The sequence below is a fragment of the Hyperoodon ampullatus genome (assembly GCF_949752795.1).
Source record: "Hyperoodon ampullatus genome assembly, chromosome: 2".
Taxonomy (NCBI): Eukaryota; Metazoa; Chordata; class Mammalia; order Artiodactyla; family Ziphiidae; genus Hyperoodon; species Hyperoodon ampullatus.
The window spans coordinates 30,110,323-30,128,266 of record NC_136915.1 but is presented as its reverse complement, the minus strand read 5'-3'; positions in this window follow the sequence as shown (position 1 = coordinate 30,128,266).

Below are 17,944 nucleotides of genomic sequence, written 5' to 3'. Positions count from 1 at the left end.
ACGATTAAATGAAATTCCTATTTTAAAGGATTATTCAGTGTGAGAATGGATTAGGGCAAACTAGAATGAAAGTGGAGAGCAATTTAGGAGGTATATCACAAAAGTTCAAATGAGAAGACACAGTGGCTTGATCTAGTGTGTTTTCAGTGGGGATGAAAAAAAGTAAGCAGATTCAAAAGATACTTAGGGGGAATTCCCTGGTGGCGCAGTGGTTAAGAATCCACCTGCCAATGCAGGGGACATGTGGATTCGAGCCCTGGTCTGTGAAGATCCCACACGCCGCGGAGCAACTAAGCCCGTGCACCACAACTACTGAGCCTGTGCTCTAGAGCCCGCGAGCCACAACCACTGCAGCCCCCGCCCCACAACAAGAGAAGACACTGCAATGAGAAGCCCACACACCGCAACAAAGAGTAGCCCCTGCTCGCCCCAACTAGAGAAAGCCTGCACGCAGCAACAAAGACCCAAAAAACACAGCCAAAAAAAAAATTTTTTTTTTTTTTTTTGTGGTATGCGGGCCTCTCACTGTTGTGGCCTCTCCCATTGTGGAGCACAGGCTCCGGACGTGCAGGCTCACTGGCCATGGCTCACAGGCCCAGCCGCTCCACGGCATGTGGGATCCTCCTGGATCGGGGCACGAACCCGTGTCCCCTGCATCGGCAGGCAGATTCTCAACCGCTGCGCCACCAGGGAAGCCCCCAAAAAAATTTTTTTTAAAAAGAAAGAAAGATACTTAGGAGATCAAATCTACTGGTCTTGGTGATTGGATGAAAGAGGGAGAGAAGGAGTCAAGGTTGACCCCTAGGTTTCTGGCATGAGCAGCTGTGTGGATGGATTGCTATTACTGCCTCCCTACCCCACTCTTCTTGTACAAGTCTCCCCACACTCATCACGATGTATTGAAATCATCCGTTACATGCCCGTGTCTCCCACAGACAGCCATCTCCTGGAAGGCGACAATGAGCTTGTTCTTTGTCTTCCTAGGGCCTGGCAGTGAGCTAGGCATAGAGTTGGCAGCAGTAAATGTGTATGAACTTTTCTTCAGTTCTTATTTCTGTTTCTTACAGGAACTCTCTATCCTTCTGACTGCTCAGGTTCAAAATCTCAGAGGAATCCTGGCTTCCTCTTTCTACCTCATCTACCATATGGCATCAGTCACAAAGTCCCATGTATTCTGTCCCCAGAACATCTGGTGAATCTCCTAGTACCCTGTTTCAGGCCTTCACATGTCTTAACACGTGCAAAGTGATTAGAACAGGGCCTGGGCCAGAGTAAAGGGTATATAAGTGTTGGCTATGATTAAGGACTCTTCCTCAGTCTCCCTGCCTCCTGCTTCTTTCCATTCAGGCCATCTTTCAGAAGGTAGTCCGAGTGCTATCTCTCAAGTACAACTCTGATCTGAAGCCCTGGCTCCAGTGCTCTCAAGACCAAATCCTAAATCCTCAGTGTGGCCTACAAGGTCCCATGTGGCCTAACCTCTGATTATCTTCCCAGCTACACCTTCACCTTCAAAGGCATTCCATTGCCACTGGGATGAAGGGCAAACTCAAGGCCTTCCAGCATCTAAACTCAATGTCCTCACCAGCCTCAGCTCTTTCATACACAATGCTCCAGTTGTGTGTACTTGTCTTGACCATACTCTGGGTTTCCTGCCTCCTCATGCCAGCTCATGCCCTTCCTCCCCAATGGCCCCATCTATCAAAGGCTTATCTTGTCACTTCAGGGTCCCCCTCCGTCAGGAGTACCCCAACATCTACTCTGTATTTGTCAGATCCTACCTTATATTGTGGTTTCTGCACATCTCATTCCTCCACCACCTGGGAGCAAATGGATCGGCCATCTGTTGCCATGCCTGCTCAGCATCTTTCCAATCCTCCTCCTCTGGTGACAGCACTCTGATAATCCTTTGAGATGACTTCATTCCCCCACTCTGGCTGATGAGCACATTTCATTCCTTTGGCCACAGTTATTGGTAGGTGGCTCAAACCAGGCTAGCAGAGAGAGTGAACATCAGCCTGAGACCTATGCTGGAACACTGAGAAAAGAGCCCTCTCTTTCTTCTAGGATTGCTAAACTAGAAGAATAGCAACCTGGACTTGTTTTTTTTTTTTTTTTTTTTTTGGCTGTGTTGGGTCTTCATTGCTGCATGCAGGCTTTCTCTAGTTGCAGAGAACGGGGGCTACTCTTTGTTGCAGTGCGCGGACTTCTCGTTGCTGTGGCTTCTCTTGTTGTTGAGTACGGGCTCTAGGAGCACGGGCTTCAGTAGTTGTGGCACGCGGGCTCAGTAGTTGTGGCTCGCCGGCTCTAGAGCGCAGGCTCAGTAGTTGTGGCGCATGGGCTTAGTTGCTCTGCGGCATGTGGGATCTTCCCGGACCATGGATCGAACCTGTGTCCCCTGCATTGGTAGGCGGATTCTTAACCATTGCACCACCAGGGAAGTCCCCATCCTGGACTTGTTAATGGTCATCTTTACCATTATTTGGAGAGAGGCTTCTTGAGAATAAAGCCAACAGAGTTGGAAAGCAGAGCCACGAGTTGAGAAAGACAAATTCTCAGCTATACCAATTTGAGGCCTTGGATTCGGCCATGCCTGAAATTAGTAGCACCTTGACTTTTCCATGCATGAGCTAATAAATGCGTTCATTTGAAATGAGTATCTGTCACTTCTGTGCTGGAGTCATGAATAGCAGACTGAAGCTGCTTGGGCTATCTGTTGTGTACAAGAGACTTTCAGAGAAGGAAGTTGGGAGGGGAAATCAGAAGAGACTGGGACTAGCACCAGTGTGTGACCCTCTAAGCTTGAAGGTCCACCTGTGGAAAAGAGGAGCAGTTACCTTTGCTGTTGCTCAGACCAACCAAAGTGCCTTCACCTCCATCTCTGCTTTGCAGAAGAACCAAACCAAACATTCTGGTCAAGGTAACAGTTGCTTGTTTTGCTGATGATCATTGGGAAGAGGAGGCTTTTAATGGCTGAGCTTAAGCAGGAGGTGGTTACTCCTTAGCCAGTTGGCTAGCATCTACCATCAGAGAATACTCTAGTCCAGTGGTTCCTAAACTTGTCTGCACATTGGAGTCATCTTGGGATATTTAAAAAATTCTGACACCCAGGCCACATCCCAGACCAAGTAAATCACAATCTCTGGGGGTGGAACACAGGCATGGCTATTTTTTTTTTTTTTTTTTTTTTTGGCCATGCAAGTTCTTAGTTCCCTGACTGGGGATCGAACCCATGCCCCCTGCAGTCCTGCAGTGGAAGCGCAGAGTCCTAACCACTGAAACGCCAGGGAATTCCCGCTATTTTTGAAGTTTCCAACATCAGACACGTTTGGGAACCACTGCCAAAGGTCCCATCTTCCTGTTCCCAAGGCTTACACTTCTATAAAGCAGAGATTCTCCACCAAGTTGACATTAGATCACCTGGGGACTTTTTTTTTTTAATATTTATTTTATTTATTTATTATTTTGGCTGCACCGGGTCTTAGTTGCGGCATGCAGACTTCTTAGTTGTGGCATGCGAACTCTTAGCTGTGGCATGCATGTGGGATCTAGTTCCCTGACCAGGGATTGAACCCGGGCCCCTTGTATTGGGAGCACAGAGTCTTACCCACTGGACCACCAGGGAAGTCCCCGGGATTTTTTGTGTGTGTGTGTGGTACGCGGGCCTCTCACTGTTGTGGCTTCTCCCGTTACGGAGCACAGGCTCCGGATGCGCAGGCTCAGCGGCCATGGCTCATGGGTCTAGCCACTCCGCGGCATGTGGGATCTTCCCGGTCCAGGACACGAACCCGTGTCCCCTGCATCGGCAGGCGGACTCTCAACCACTGCGCCACCAGGGAAGTCCCTGGGATTTTTTTTTTTTAGTGTCCATGTCTGGACCTCACCTTCAGAAATTCTGATTCAGTGGTTTGGGGTGAGACCCCAATACTGGCTGCTATAGACTGAATGTTTGTGCCCATCCCAAATTCATGTTGAAACCTAACCCCCAAGGTGCTGGTATCTGGCAGTGGAATCTCTGGGAGTGATTAAGTCATAAAGGTGGAGCCCTCATGAATGGGATTAGTGCCCTTATAAAAGGGACCCCAGGGGAATTCCCTGGTAGTCCAGTGGTTAGGAGTCCACACTTCCACTGCAGGGGACACGGGTTTGACCCCTGGTTGGGGAACTAAGATCCCGCAAGCTGTGCAGTGCAGCCAAAAAATAAAAAAATAAAGAACCATTGTAGTTATAAAGAAAAAAAAGAGAGAGATAGAGAGACCCCAGAGAATTCCTACCCCCACCCCCACTCCCATTCCCTTTCTCATTCGCTTGCTCTTCCCCTAAGGCAAAAGAATGTTTTGTGGGAAGGATGAGGCTGAGAGAAGCTTCAACAAGCAAATAAGACTCTGGCTCCCCTCCCTTTTCAGATCCTCCTCCTCCTGCCTTCCATGTGGTGAATACATGGCCAGGGCGCCATCAGATTTCTAGAGGCAAGTCTGGAGATCTACCTCTCTCATCCCACTCTCAGGGTTGGCCCAAGGATTGGGTAGGTTTGTCTGTCCTGCTCAGACTGTCCCTTAGGTGGGTCTTGCCAAGGCCTAGACATGGGAGGGGAAAGTTTTTGAGTTTAGGTCCAAATATAAGCAATTAGCAATAAAACTGACTTGGCTCTCCATCCTACTGCCTTGACTGGCTGGTCTGAACTTAGGGTTTGGGGCGGAGTGGTGCACGTAAGTATCACTCTCACACCCCAGCACCAGCATTTGTACCAGCTTCCATTCATTGGTTTTCTCACTGAACTGGACTGCACCATGTCCTGTGTCCTCTGTATATTCCCCAAGCACAGAGACTGCCACAGAAGTTCTCAATATATATAAACTGACTCAGGTCTTGGGAATTCCCTGGCAGTCCAGCGGTTAAGACTCCACGCTTCCACTGCAGGGGGGCACGGGTTCCATCCCTGGTCAGGGAACTAAGATCCCAAATGGTGCATGGCAGGGCCAAAAAGTAAAAAAAAAAAAAAAAAAAAAGTGAGTCAGGTCGTCTCTGAATTCCTACCCCATTTAGGAGATAGGAAGGGATACAAAATATACAAATGGGACATAGTATGATCCCTGCTCTCGGGGTCTCCAGTGACCAACATCCCCGGAGGAGCAGGGAAGACTTCCCAAAGAGGAGGCATTCAGCTGATTCCTTAAAGATGGAGGGGTGTCACAGGAAAAGTGGGAAGGTGCGGAGGTATGAAAGGTTCATCTAAGGGAATATTGTGCTCCCTCAAGGGCACTTGGAAGGGCTGTTCTCGATGATAGCCCCATCCCCACCCCCCCCATCCCCACGAACAGCTTCACTACGGTTCTCCTCAATCCACTCATGTGGGCAGATCAAGAGACTGAGACAGACACTTAGAGAAGGAACCAGTACCAGACACAGAAGGAAAAGAGACTCCTAGAATAGGGCCTGTGGACAAGCAGCATGTGGCACCAACCACCAGTTGCTGCTCCTTTTCTTTTTTTTTTTACTGTATAATGTATTTTTTATTATACTTAATTTCTAGTTCAACAATCATTCTATCAAACATCTAAAATGCATCCTTTGGTTTATGCATTTTACAATCCACTTAGAGAAAAAAAGTAAACATCTTTTTCAGTTGACTCATCTGCAAAATTGGAGAGGAGGTGCTGCTCTTTTCCCACCTCGGCTCTGAGCAACTTCCTTTTGCAGCTGGGGCATCCCCTTTGGGGATGGCAGTAAATATAACATCACTGACCCCTCCTGGACTCTGATTTGATAGAGCCGGGTACCGGTAAAGCCAGTTATTCCCAGGGAAGTCGGCGTCAGGCCTCAGAGGATCACCACAGGCCCGGCTCCTGACTGGGATTCAGGCCTTAGAAGCTTCCTCCCCAACCCCCTCTTGCATCAGAAGCAGAAGCCTAAACCTCAGTGATCTATCTCCCCCAAGCTACTTCAGAAGAGGGGACTTATTCCTCCCTGACACATTTTATTTATAAGACCTGCTTTTTTGAAACAGCTGCTGTTTTATCTTTTGTCTAACTCAGTGGTTCTCAACTGGCGTGGATTTTGTCCCCACAGTGAACATTTGGCAGTGACTGGACACACTTTTGGTTGTCACAACCTGGGGGCGGGGCTGGGGGTGGGGCATGGTACTACTGACATATGGTGAGTAGAGGCCAGGGATGCTGCTAAACATCCTACAATGCACAGGACAGCCCCTGACAACACAGAATTATCCTGCCCAAAATATCAATAGTGCTGAGGCTGAGAAACTCTTCATCTTGCTTAGGGAGAAAAAAGTTTAGTAACACTAGCTTTAAAATATCCCCGTGGTCTGGTCAGCAATAACCAACACAAGGCTGTCGTCTTGCAACTCATCCATAGATTCGTGCTTGCTCTCCTTTCCCTGGGTCCTGTATGGGGAGGAGTGGAGGTTGTGGTATGGGGGATGCTGCAGAAGTAGATAAGGGTCAGGTGGGGATGAGAGATGGGGGTCACACAGGGCAAAAATCACAGGCTTTAGAGTCAGATCTGAGTTCATATTCCAGCCTTGACTACTTCTTTTTTTTTTTAGTATTTACTTTTTTGGCTGTGCCAGGTCTTAGCTGCGGCCTGCAGGATCTTCATTGCCGCGTGAGGGATCTTTAGTTGCAGCATGCGGGAACTTTAGTTGTGGCATGTAGGATCTAGTTCCCTGACCAGGGATCGAACCCCGGGTCCCCTGAATTGGGAGCACAGAGCCTTAGCTGCTGGACCACCAGGGAAGTTGTTTGAGTACTTCTTTTTTTTGTTTGTTTGGGGTTTTTTTGCGGTACACGGGCCTCTCACGTTGCAGAGCACAGGCTCCGGACGCGCAGGCCTAGCAGCCATGGCTCACGGGCCCAGCCTCTCCACGGCATGTGGGATCTTCCCGGACCGGGGCACGAACCCGCGTCCCCTTCATTGGCAGGCAGATTCTTAACCACTGCGCCACCAGGGAAGCCCCGGCTTGCCTACTTCTTTAGCTGTGTGCCTTTAGGCAAGTGACTTTCCCTCTCTAGGCCTTGGTTTTCTCCTCTGTAAAATAGGACAACTCCTACCTTACAGGGTCCAGGTACTCAGCTATTGCTATGACTTCATCCTGAGGTAGTCACAAGCCATCAGAGGAAGCCTGTGAGCCAGGGGGAGGCAAATCAGCTCTGAGTGGTCGCTGGGGCAGCCTGGAGGTGAAATTACTTACGCTCACAGTGTCTGCATTTAGTTCCCTCCAGGCAGGTCCAGTCTAGCTGTAATCTCTCCTTGCAAGGCTTATACTCTTCCTTTTGTTTAGTTCAGTGCCTCAGCGGGTTGTTGCCACCACAGTAATCTGACTAGAGCAGAGAAATACATTGAGGTTGTAATTTGCATTTTGGTCTCCTTGCTGTGGGTGAGTTTCCTCCTTTTTGCCTGGGGGTGGGGACTGAGGCTGTCAGAGGTTGCCAGGCATCAAAAGACATCCCCCAGGCAGGGCTTTTGTTTACTAAGGCCCCGGCTCTAGGAGACTAAAAACTGGGTTATTCCAGAGTACAGGGCTCCCAGCCTCCAGGCTGGGGAGGGGAAGAAGTGGCCCCATCCAAAAAGGTTTGAAGGTTTTCCCAAGCTTGAGAAAGTGAACAGGGGTCTGCGTGTCTTGACTGTGGCTGTTGTCTTTCCTTGAGTAATAGGGACTTTGCACCACTCCCACTCTGATCTCCCAGGACCTCTGATGGGCCTGCAGAGCTTCTGTTTGCTGGGATGGGGATGGGTGTGAGTACCTGTGAGTACTAAGAATGCTGGCTTGGGAGTCACAGCAAAAGACCACTGTGGCTAAGCCAAGCAGGTCCACGAGGATAAATCAAAGTTGATTGACGATTAAACAGTCCTGCCCTGAATATTCTAGATCGGATAAACACAGGAATTAAACACAGTGCTTTAGAGGGGTGGGGGCATTATAAAAAATTAAATTATGTAAACTTACAATTAAATAAAGTATATTCAAAGGTAATAACATTCAAAGTGTGTCACTTCCTAATTATTTTACTGCACTTTGCTATTACACATGCTCTTGGGGTTATTCGTGTCTACATGGTGGAAACGCTACATAACGGTGCACTGCTGCTGGCCTCTTCCCAGCAGCGCCTTCAGTGACATCAGGTTGGCAGCTTGAAATTGGCAGTGGTGGGAGTATTTACACCACAGAAATTGGCAAATGCTACAGATCTTTCCCTAACACACCCCTCCCCCTTTCCCTCAAGTCGTTTGTAAACATTTTACCAGCACAACACTGGGTAGAGGATTCCCAAAACATGACAGTGATTGAATTTCCCACCAGCTTGGCTGGCAGGGGGTTTGGAGCAGATAATGTGATTTAAAGAAATAAATAAATATGACATCTGAGTATTGTGGGTAAAATGAATACTTGCTACAAATACCTAGTCCAGACATACTTGGGGACTCGTCTCTCCCTCCTCCCTTAGAGACAAGAGTGTATACCCACTCACAAAGCACCCCCTAGAGCACCCCCAAAACACCCTGTGGTGCCTTCTGGATGGAATAAGACCCGAAAAGCCATGAGGACAGGTACTTTGTTCATGGCTGATTCAGCAGATCTTCAGACCCCTTCTCAGTCTCAGCAGCTCTCCCAGTTTGCCTGGCTTCAGAATCAGGGCAGTTGAAGCCATGCGGGGAGCAAAGGGGGTTCTGGATGGGAGAACCAGAACGAGCCAGAAACCAGGAATTGGCTCTCAAGCACATGGATCTACTTGGGAGCAGCGAAGATTGTCAGTCAGGGGCAATTCCTCCCCAGGGAACATTTGGCAATGTCCAGAGACATTTTTTGGTTGTCACATTTGGGGGGAAGGGTGCTACTGGCATCTGGTGGGCAGAGTCCAGGATGCTGTTAAACACCCTACAATGCACGAGACAGTCACCCCTCAATCCCACATCAGAGAATTTCCTGCCCCAAACATCAATAGTGCTGAGGATGAGAAACTGGGGTAGGAGACACAGTGGGGAGACACTCAGACAGGGCAGCGTCTAAGAAGAGATAAAGGAAAGGTCTGCTGGCCGGGTAGCTACTCATCCCTCCCTCCCCAACAAAACCCACTTCTGTGAGTGGCCATTCAGTCTCTTATTTTGTGTCCTGTCCTGGTTCTCTAGTCTCTCTCTGGTGATGTCCCTGTTTATCTCAGTTTATCTCCTGGTCTCTTTTTCTCACTCTCAGCCGTGCCATCTGCTCTGGCTGGATCCTTGTGTTCTGAGACGCGAGACAAGCTTTTGGCATTCGTACTCCCTCGGCCACACTTATCACTCCAGCTGCCTTGGCCTGGGAGCTGGGCCAGGAGCTTAGCAAACGGGAGGGTATAAAGACAGGGGGCTAAAGGGTCCCACACCTCCCACCACCCATCTTGCCTTTGCCCTGAGGGCCCTACCTGTCTGTCTCCCTGAGGCCTGGAGCTCCAAACTGCTGTCACCCCCCAGGGCCTGGTTCCTGAGTCAGCCTGTCCAAGTGACCTTGCTCAACCCACAGATCCCTTCCTCCCCACCCCCAGCTCCTTAAATTTCTCCTCTAGCTTAGTCCAGCAGCTGTTACAAAACAACTGGAGTTAGGCAGCTCCTCCTGACCCGGGGCAGTAAGTGACACCAGGCTCATGACTGCCCCTGAGCCCAGTAACTTCTGCCAAGTAACCAGGCACTTGTGGCCTCTGCCCTGGTCCTGGTTTCCAGGACCCAGAGCCCAGAGCTCAGAGCCATGACAAGGTGCCCGGTGCTTGGAACCCAGTACTCAGCATCCAGGCTCAATTACCAGTGCCCATCACCAGGACCCAGGGCCTGGTGCCAGGGCTACTGACCCTGCCCCTCCCACTCACCACCCCTGGCAGACCCTGGCGGCCTAGGCTGCTGTGTGCAGGTGGGCACTGTGTGAGGACAAGGACACTGCAGAAAAGTCTAGTGGCAATTTTTAAAATAAATTGGAGTGACTTTTAAAGTAAAAATTATTCAAATCAAGATTTAAAATAAACGACTTCCCTCGTGGCACAAGTGGTTGAGAATCTGCCTGCCAATGCAGGGGATACGGGTTCAAGCCCTGGTCTGGGAAGATCCCACATACTGCGGAGCAACTAAGCCTGCATGCCACAACTACTGAGCCTGCGCTCTAGAGCCCGTGAGCCACAACTACTGTGAGCCCACGCGCAGCAACTACTGAAGCCTGCATGCCTAGAGCCCATACTCCGTAACAAGAGAGAAGCCACTGCAATAAGCCCGTGCGCCACAACGAAGAGTAGCCCCCGTTCTCCGCAACTAGAGAAAGCCCACACGCAGCAAGGAAGACCCAACGCAGCCAAAAAAAAAATTTTTTTTCTCAAAAAGATTTAAAATAAAAATCGGGGAAAGGGAACTTCCCTGGTCCAGTGGGTAAGACTCCACGTTCCCAGTGCAGGGGGCCCAGGTTCAATCCCTGGTCAGGGAACTAGATACTGCATGCTGCAACTAAAGACCCAGAGCAGCCAATTAAATAAATATTAAAAAAAAAAATTGGGGAAAAGCCCAGCAGTATGGGCAGAGGGAAGAGAAAAGCTGGGGTATAGGGTTGCCGGATAAAATAGAGGCTGTTCAGTTAAATTTGAATTCAGGTAACAAAAAAGAATTTTTTTTTTTTTGGCCATACCACCAGGCTTGCGGGATCTTAGATACCCAACCAGGGATTGAACCCAGGCCCTCGGCAGTGAAAGTGCAGAGTCCTAACCACTGGACCAACAAGGAATTCCCAACAAAGACTTTTTTTTAATTAATTAATTAATTTTTGGCTGTGTTGGGTCTTCGTTGCTGCGCGTGGGCTTTCTCTAGTTGCAGCGAGTGAGGGCTACTCTTCGTTGAGGCACACAGGCTTCTCATTGCGGTGGCTTCTCTTGCTGCGGAGCACGGGCTCTAGCTGTGTGGGCTTCAGTAGTTGTGGCTTGCGGGCTTAGTTGCTCCGCGGCATGTGGGATCTTCCAGGACCAGGGCTCGAACCCATGTCCCCTGCATTGGCAGGTGGATTCTTAACCACTGCGCCACCAGGGAAGCCCCCTTTCATCCACTCTTTAAAACGATTTTTTGACCAAGTGATATAGTCACATGCTTTAAAATTCCATAGGAACAAAAGAACATGCAATGAAATGTCTCTTCTGCCCTGCCTCTCAGCCACCCAATTCCCTTCCCCACTTCCCTGTGTGTCCTTCCAGAGACATCTTACTGCCACAGCCTCATAACTGTCTTCCTGCCTGCAGTCTGGCCCACCTGCCTCTATACTGTGGCCAGCTGGTGTTTCACCTCCAATCACATTACTTTCTGACTTAAAACCCTGCTGTGGTTTTCCATGCTATGGGATGAAGAACAAAATTCCCAGCTAATCAAGATACAAGGCGTTCGGTGCCTGATTCCTGCTCATCTACCTGGACATTTGGCATCATCCCGGCTGGTCTGACACGCCACCGCAGAAACACAACCCGCCAAGTAGTCTCCCTCACTCTCCCAACTGTTCTGGCATCCATGTTCTTGCTCATGTTTCTCTGTCAGACATTTATTGCACACAGACAGCATCTATGGTGTGCCCAGCACTGGGGACTATGAGGGACATGGTGGACAACAAAACTGAAATGTCCCTGCTCCTGTGACTCAAGTTCTGGCAGAGGAGCATTTAATAGACAAATCATTGAAATAAAGCATTTGCTGTGCTAGGGTAGGTCCAGAGCTCTGGGGTCAAAGAAGGCCTCCTGGAAGAAGAGCTATTTAATTGAACAGTCATCAGCCAACTAAGGGTGGGAGATGGGCAGGCAGGGAAGAGCGTCCCAGGCCCAGGAAACGGTTCATTGGGAGAAGTCACAAATCCAGGGTTGGGGGAACACAGAGCTGCAGGGTTAGCAGCCCTCAGGGAGCCACTCTACAGGGTTTGCGTTTTATCCTAAAGGCCTGAGGGGATTTACGCAGGGGAGTGTGTGGGCACATCTGTGGCTGTTCTGAAGAGACTGGATTGGAGGAGAGGACCTTGTTGCTGTTTCTAGGATGGCAGAAATGATGGCAGCCTGGGCCAGCGAGAGGGCACTAGGGATGGAGTAGGAGATATCACAGAGGTGAGGCGGCAGGAGGAGTGACTTCCCAGGGATCTTGCTTGAGAGGCTGGTGGGTCCTGTGATGCTCTCTGGTGATATTTCTAAGTCCAGATTTGGACTTGAATTGGTGGTGCCTGCAAGATGTCCAAGCCAAGACGTCCAGCAGACACGTATGTTGTCAACCTCGGGAAGAAGGTCTGGACTGGAGATTCTTTTTTTTTTTTTAATTTAATTTTAATAGTGTGCCCTCTTTTTAAAAATATATATATATTTATTTATGTTTGGCTGCATTTGTCTTCGTTGTTGTGCATGGGCTTCTCACTGTGGTGGCTTCTCTTGTGGTGGAGCACGGGCTCTAGGCGTGCAGGCTTCAGTAGTTGGGGCTTGCAAGCTCTATAGCACAGACTCAGTAGTTGTGGTGCACAGGCTTAGTTGCTCTGTGGCATGTGGGATCTTCCCAGACCACGGATCGAACCCATGTCCCCTGCATTGGCAGGCGGATTCTTAACCACTGCGCCACCAGGGAAGCCCTGGACTGGAGATTCTTATTTGGGAGTCATTAGCAAAAAGTTAACCGAAAAATGTTATCTACCCCTTATCAACTGTTAGACACTTTTCTAAGTTTTTTTTTTTTTTTGGCCGCGCTGCGCAGCTTGCAGGATCTTAGTTCGAATGTTCGAACCCCGGCTCTCAGCAGTGAAAGCACGAAGTCCTAACCACTGGACAGCCAGGGAATTCCTTCTAAGTTCTTACATACTTTAATTTATTGATTTCTTACAACAACCCTATGAGGTATTGTGCCTTCACTCTTTTTAAATTTTATTTTATTTCATTTTTTGGTCTCATGCAGGGCCTTTTTTTTTTTAATGTATTTTTATTATTTATTTATTTATTTTTGGCTGCGGTGGGTCTTCGTTGAGATGCACGGGTTTCTCATTGCGGTGGCTTCTCTTGTTGCGGAGCACAGGCTCTAGGCGCGCGGGCTTCAGTAGTTGTGGCTTGCGGGCTCTAGAGCACAGGCTCAGTAGTTGTGGTGCACAGGCTTAGCTGGTCCGCGGCATGTGGAATCTTCCCGGACCAGGGCTCGAGCCCGTGTCCCCTGCATCGGCAGGCAGATTCTCAACCACTGTGCCACCAGGAAAGCCCCAGGAGAAGCATTTTTTAACTGATGTTGTTTAAAATTGCCAATGGGTGGTGATGATAAAAAGCAGGCCAATTTTTAGTTTTTTTTATTATGATTCTTTAATTCTCTACCTTTATTGCCCACACCTGGGGCACACCCAAACCATCATTCTACCCTTGTTGGCCATTGCTAGCAATGCTGGGACCCAAATCCACCTGGCAACAGTGGACCAGAGCTGAGTGCTAGGGGTTGTCCTTTCGAGGCATAACGTTCTCAGTTTTCAACCCTTAATTTAAAGGAGCTTCTCGGAAGTTATCTCCTACGGGTAGCCGCCCCTGAGATCTGGATCAAATATTTCTCCTTTATATTCCCATCACATCCTGTGCCTGGTTCTGTCACTGACCTCTTAGGTTGCATTCAATGCCTCCTTCTACATCTAGACTGAGCACCCTGAAAGTACGGACCTGGCGCTATGTATCACAATGTTCTGGCCACATCGAGGTATGTCTAAAGAGGCTGTCCCGAAGTGGAGTGGTTTGGGGAAGGGGCTGGTAGTACACAGGAGGTGTTGTTGAGCAGCCCCAGGATGTCAAGGCCCCTCAGTTAGGGACGGGGTCTTGCAACTAACAAGACTCTTTTATTCTATGTGTTAGCTCAAGGAATGACTCACCCAGACCACTAGCCCTAATTTGCAGGCGAGGAAATCGAAGCTCACAGAGGTCACGAGAATAGTCCAAAGTTATAGAGTGAGTCACTGGCCAGGACTGGACACTCACTTCCTGACCTCTCTGCCAGGACCCTGGCCACAGCCCTGCCTCTGGTTCCATCAGCTCCGGCCTCACCTAGCTCTCCAATGTGCTCATTTAACCACCAGGGGGAGCCAGATGCCCGTTCATGGAGTAGCCGGGCCCAGGCTGAGGGGTGGAATGACCGCTCCTTTGACCGAGGCCCATCCCGACTGACGCCCGCCCGTGAAGCTGGTAAAGAAAGTAGCGAGAGGATTGGGCGGTTATAAGAGAGCCGACGCTCAGGAGCGGTGGAGGCTGGGATGAAGGGAGGAGGAGGGAAGGGCATTTGTTGCCTCCTCTAGCCCTGCTGGGAAAGGGACAGAACTGGAGAAAGGGAGGGCTCTTCGGAGCACAGGCTTCTGCCCCCGCCTCCACTCTGCTCGGTCTTGCTCAGGAACAGACCGGACATTCCTAAAGCTCAGGCAGGAAACCAGGAAATAGACCAGGAGGCCAGCCTCTCTGCAGCCTGGCCAGTTCTTCCAAAGCAACCCCCCGTGATGTGCCAGAGGACCCAGGCCCCAGGCGCCTGGGCACTGCACCCTCCTAGAACGTCCCCTGCACTCTTCCCTCCTGGCCTCCAGGCCCCTTCCTCCCAGCCTATGGTTTCAGACCCATTCCCAGAGCTCCAGACCTGTAGGAGAAACTGTTATCCACCACCAACTTCTAGGTCAAACTCATGATCTGTCCCCCTAAACCTGGGTCTCTTCCAGAGTTCCTTCTCTCAGTGAATGATACCAGTATCCATCTGCTTATTTGCCTCAGAAAACTTCGAGTCATCCTTGACTTTCTTTTCTTTTCCCCATTTTTTCAGTTCCTCTGTCTACCTCTCGGTTTCCACCACTCACTGGATGGAGTGCCCATCATGTCTCACCGGAATTGGTGTTCTTGTTCGGACTCCCTACTGTCACTCCTCTCTCCTTCTCCTCTGAATTCCCTCTCCATGTGGTAGCTTCTGGTAATCTTTTCAGATCATCAATCTGATCATGTCACCCACCTGCTGAAATCTCTCAACAGCTTCCCAGTGCTCTTGCAATAAAGACCATACTCTTAGTATGGCCAGTCAGGTCCTGCATGGTCTGGTCCTTCCTCCCTCTCTGGCCCCACCCTCCCTCTCACTCTCTCTGTTCCAACTACACTGGCTGTGGTCATCACAGGGCCTTTGCACCTGCTGTTTTCTCTGCACGGAATTCCAGCCTTCTGCCTTGTTAACTCCTATTCCCTCAGATCTCTGCTCCAGCATTGCTTTCTCAGGGACACCCTCCTCTTGACCTCCCTGACCAGGTCAGATTCCTCATTATTCACCCTCCCAGCACCACATACTTCTCCTTCGTGTACCTATCATAGTTGTAACTGTCCATTTGGTTGTAGTATTATTTTTAATATTTTATTTATTTATTTGGCCGCGCCGGGTCTTAGTTGCGGCACGTGGAATCTTCGTTGCCGCATGAGGGCTCATGCGGGATCCCACAAGAGCGGCATGTGGGATCTAGTTTCCTGACCAGAAATTGAACCCGGGCCCCCTGCATTGGGAGCGAGGAGTCAACCACTGGACCACCAGGGGAGTCCAGGTTGTAGTATTAATGTCTGTTTCTTTCACTAGACTTTAAGTTCCGTGAGCGTAAGGACCCTGTCAATTTTTGCTCACTTGAAAATCTCCAGCACCTCTGTCCATATATATATATTCTTTTTCAGGTACTTTTCCATTACAGTTTATTACAATATACTGAATATAGTTCCCTGTGCTATATGGTAAGACCTTATTGTTTATCTATTTTATATATAGTAGTGTGTATCTCTTAATCCCAAACTCCTAATTTATCCCTTTCCCAGCTTGTGGGATCTTAGTTCCCCAACCAGGGATCAAACCCTGGCCCTCGGCAGTGAAGGTACAGAGTCCTAACCACTGGACCACTAGGGAATCCGCTTTCCCCTTTGGTAATGTCTGACTTACTTCACTTAGTATGATCATCTCTATCAACGGGCCTTCCTTAATTCAACAAATATTGAGCACCTATTGTACCAGACACTGAGGACTCAGTGATGAGTAAAAACAGACCCCTTCAGATCTGTCTACAATCCTCCAGATACTCAAATATACCTCCTTTCCATGCAGTGCCTATGCACATGCTTTTTTTTTTTTTTTTTTTTTGCGGTACGCGGGCCTCTCACTGCTGTGGCCTCTCTCGTTGTGGAGCACAGGCTCCGGACACGCAGGCTCAGCGGCCATGGCTCACGGGCCCAGCCGCTCCGCGGCATGTGGGATCTTCCCGGACCAGGGCACGAACCCGTGTCCCCTGCATTGGCAGGCGGACTCTCAACCACTGCGCCACCAGGGAAGCCATATGCATACGCTTTTTTCCCTGTCTAGAAAAGGCTTTTCTTTCCTCTCCTTTCTCCATTCCTGACTTTGCCCAGTCAACACCTACCACCCATCAGATCTCAGATTCAGCACCATTTATTCAGGGATATCTTATCTGACTACAACATAGGTCCACCTGTTAGATGCTCTTATTGCTCAGATATTCCACCTTCATAGCACTTAATCACATTTTCTATTTTCACTTTTGTTGTGTGGTTTTTTGGTTAATACCCATCTTCCCAGGAAGCTCCAAGAGCTTCCAAGTCTGGTTTTGCTTACCATCCTATCCCTCTGGTCCTCCACAATTGATTGAATGAATAAGTAAGTGATTCTCCTGCAGCAGTATTCAGAGGGTACTGCCTTCAGGGAAATGGCACCTCTGCTTTGGTGTGAATATGAGCTGGGGGCTGGGAGGGGTGTCAAAGGAGCTCTCACTAAGGAGAGGGCCTAGAAGCTGTTAGTCCCTTCCCTGCCCCTCTCATCCCCGACACCTGTGACTTGGCCCTGCCCACCTCTCCTCCCCCCACCCAAGCTCTCCCCATTGTTCACAGTGCCCCAGTAGCACTGGTCCTGCCCCCACTCCTCTGGGGCTTCTCACACCCTGATGCCGCTCCCTGCAACTCTTCTCCCTGCTCTTTTTCACACGGCTTGCTCCACCTCATCATTCAGGTCAAGTTGAAATGCTGCATCTTTAGAGGACACTTTCTCTGAGTAGGTCTCCCTGTTATTGGCTATCTTTTCATCCAGTTCATTTCCTTCATCTCAGCTCGCAGGGAAATGCATTTATATATTTATCATCTAGGTCCCTAGATGTGTTAGAAGCTTTTGACTACAATAACAGAAAACCCAACTCCATTGGCTTAAACACAAGGAAAGTTGTCTAGTGGTAGGAATGGTTTTGAGGTGGGTTAATTCAGTGAGATTCTCAAGGTTTTTAAGTTCCCCCCATCTCACTGCTCTGCCTCCTGGATGTTGGCTTTGTCCACAGGTTAGCAGGATGGATGCAGCAATTCCAGGCATCACAGTTGGACTTCATGTCATACTAGTAGAGTTTTCTCCTCATTATGGGTCTTAGTTAACTACTGCTGTGTAAGAAATTATCACAAAACTTAGTTTTCTTTTGTTTTTGTTTTTGTTTCCGGTACGTGGGCCTCTCACCGTTGTGGCTTCTCCCATTGCGGAGCGCAGGCTCCAGACGCTCAGGCTCAGCGGCCATGGCTCACGGGCCCAGCCGCTCCGCGGCATGTGGAATCCTCCTGGACGGGGGCACAAACCCGTGTCCCCTGCATCGGCAGGCGGACTCCCAACCACTGCGCCACCAGGGAAGCCCCACAAAACTTAGTTTAAAATAACATTTTAACTGGAGTGTCTTAGCTGGTTGGTTCTGGCAGGTCTCTCATGAGGTTATTGTCAAGCTTTTGACCAGGGCTGAAGTCACCTGAAGGCTTAACTGTGGCTGGAGGATCCACATCCAAGCTTATTCATGTGGCTGTTGGCAGGAGGCTTTGGTCCGTCCATACGTGGGCCTCTCCATAGGCCGTTCCTAATGTAGTGCTCGCCGTCTTCCTCCAGACTGACCAAGAAACCACGTCAGAAG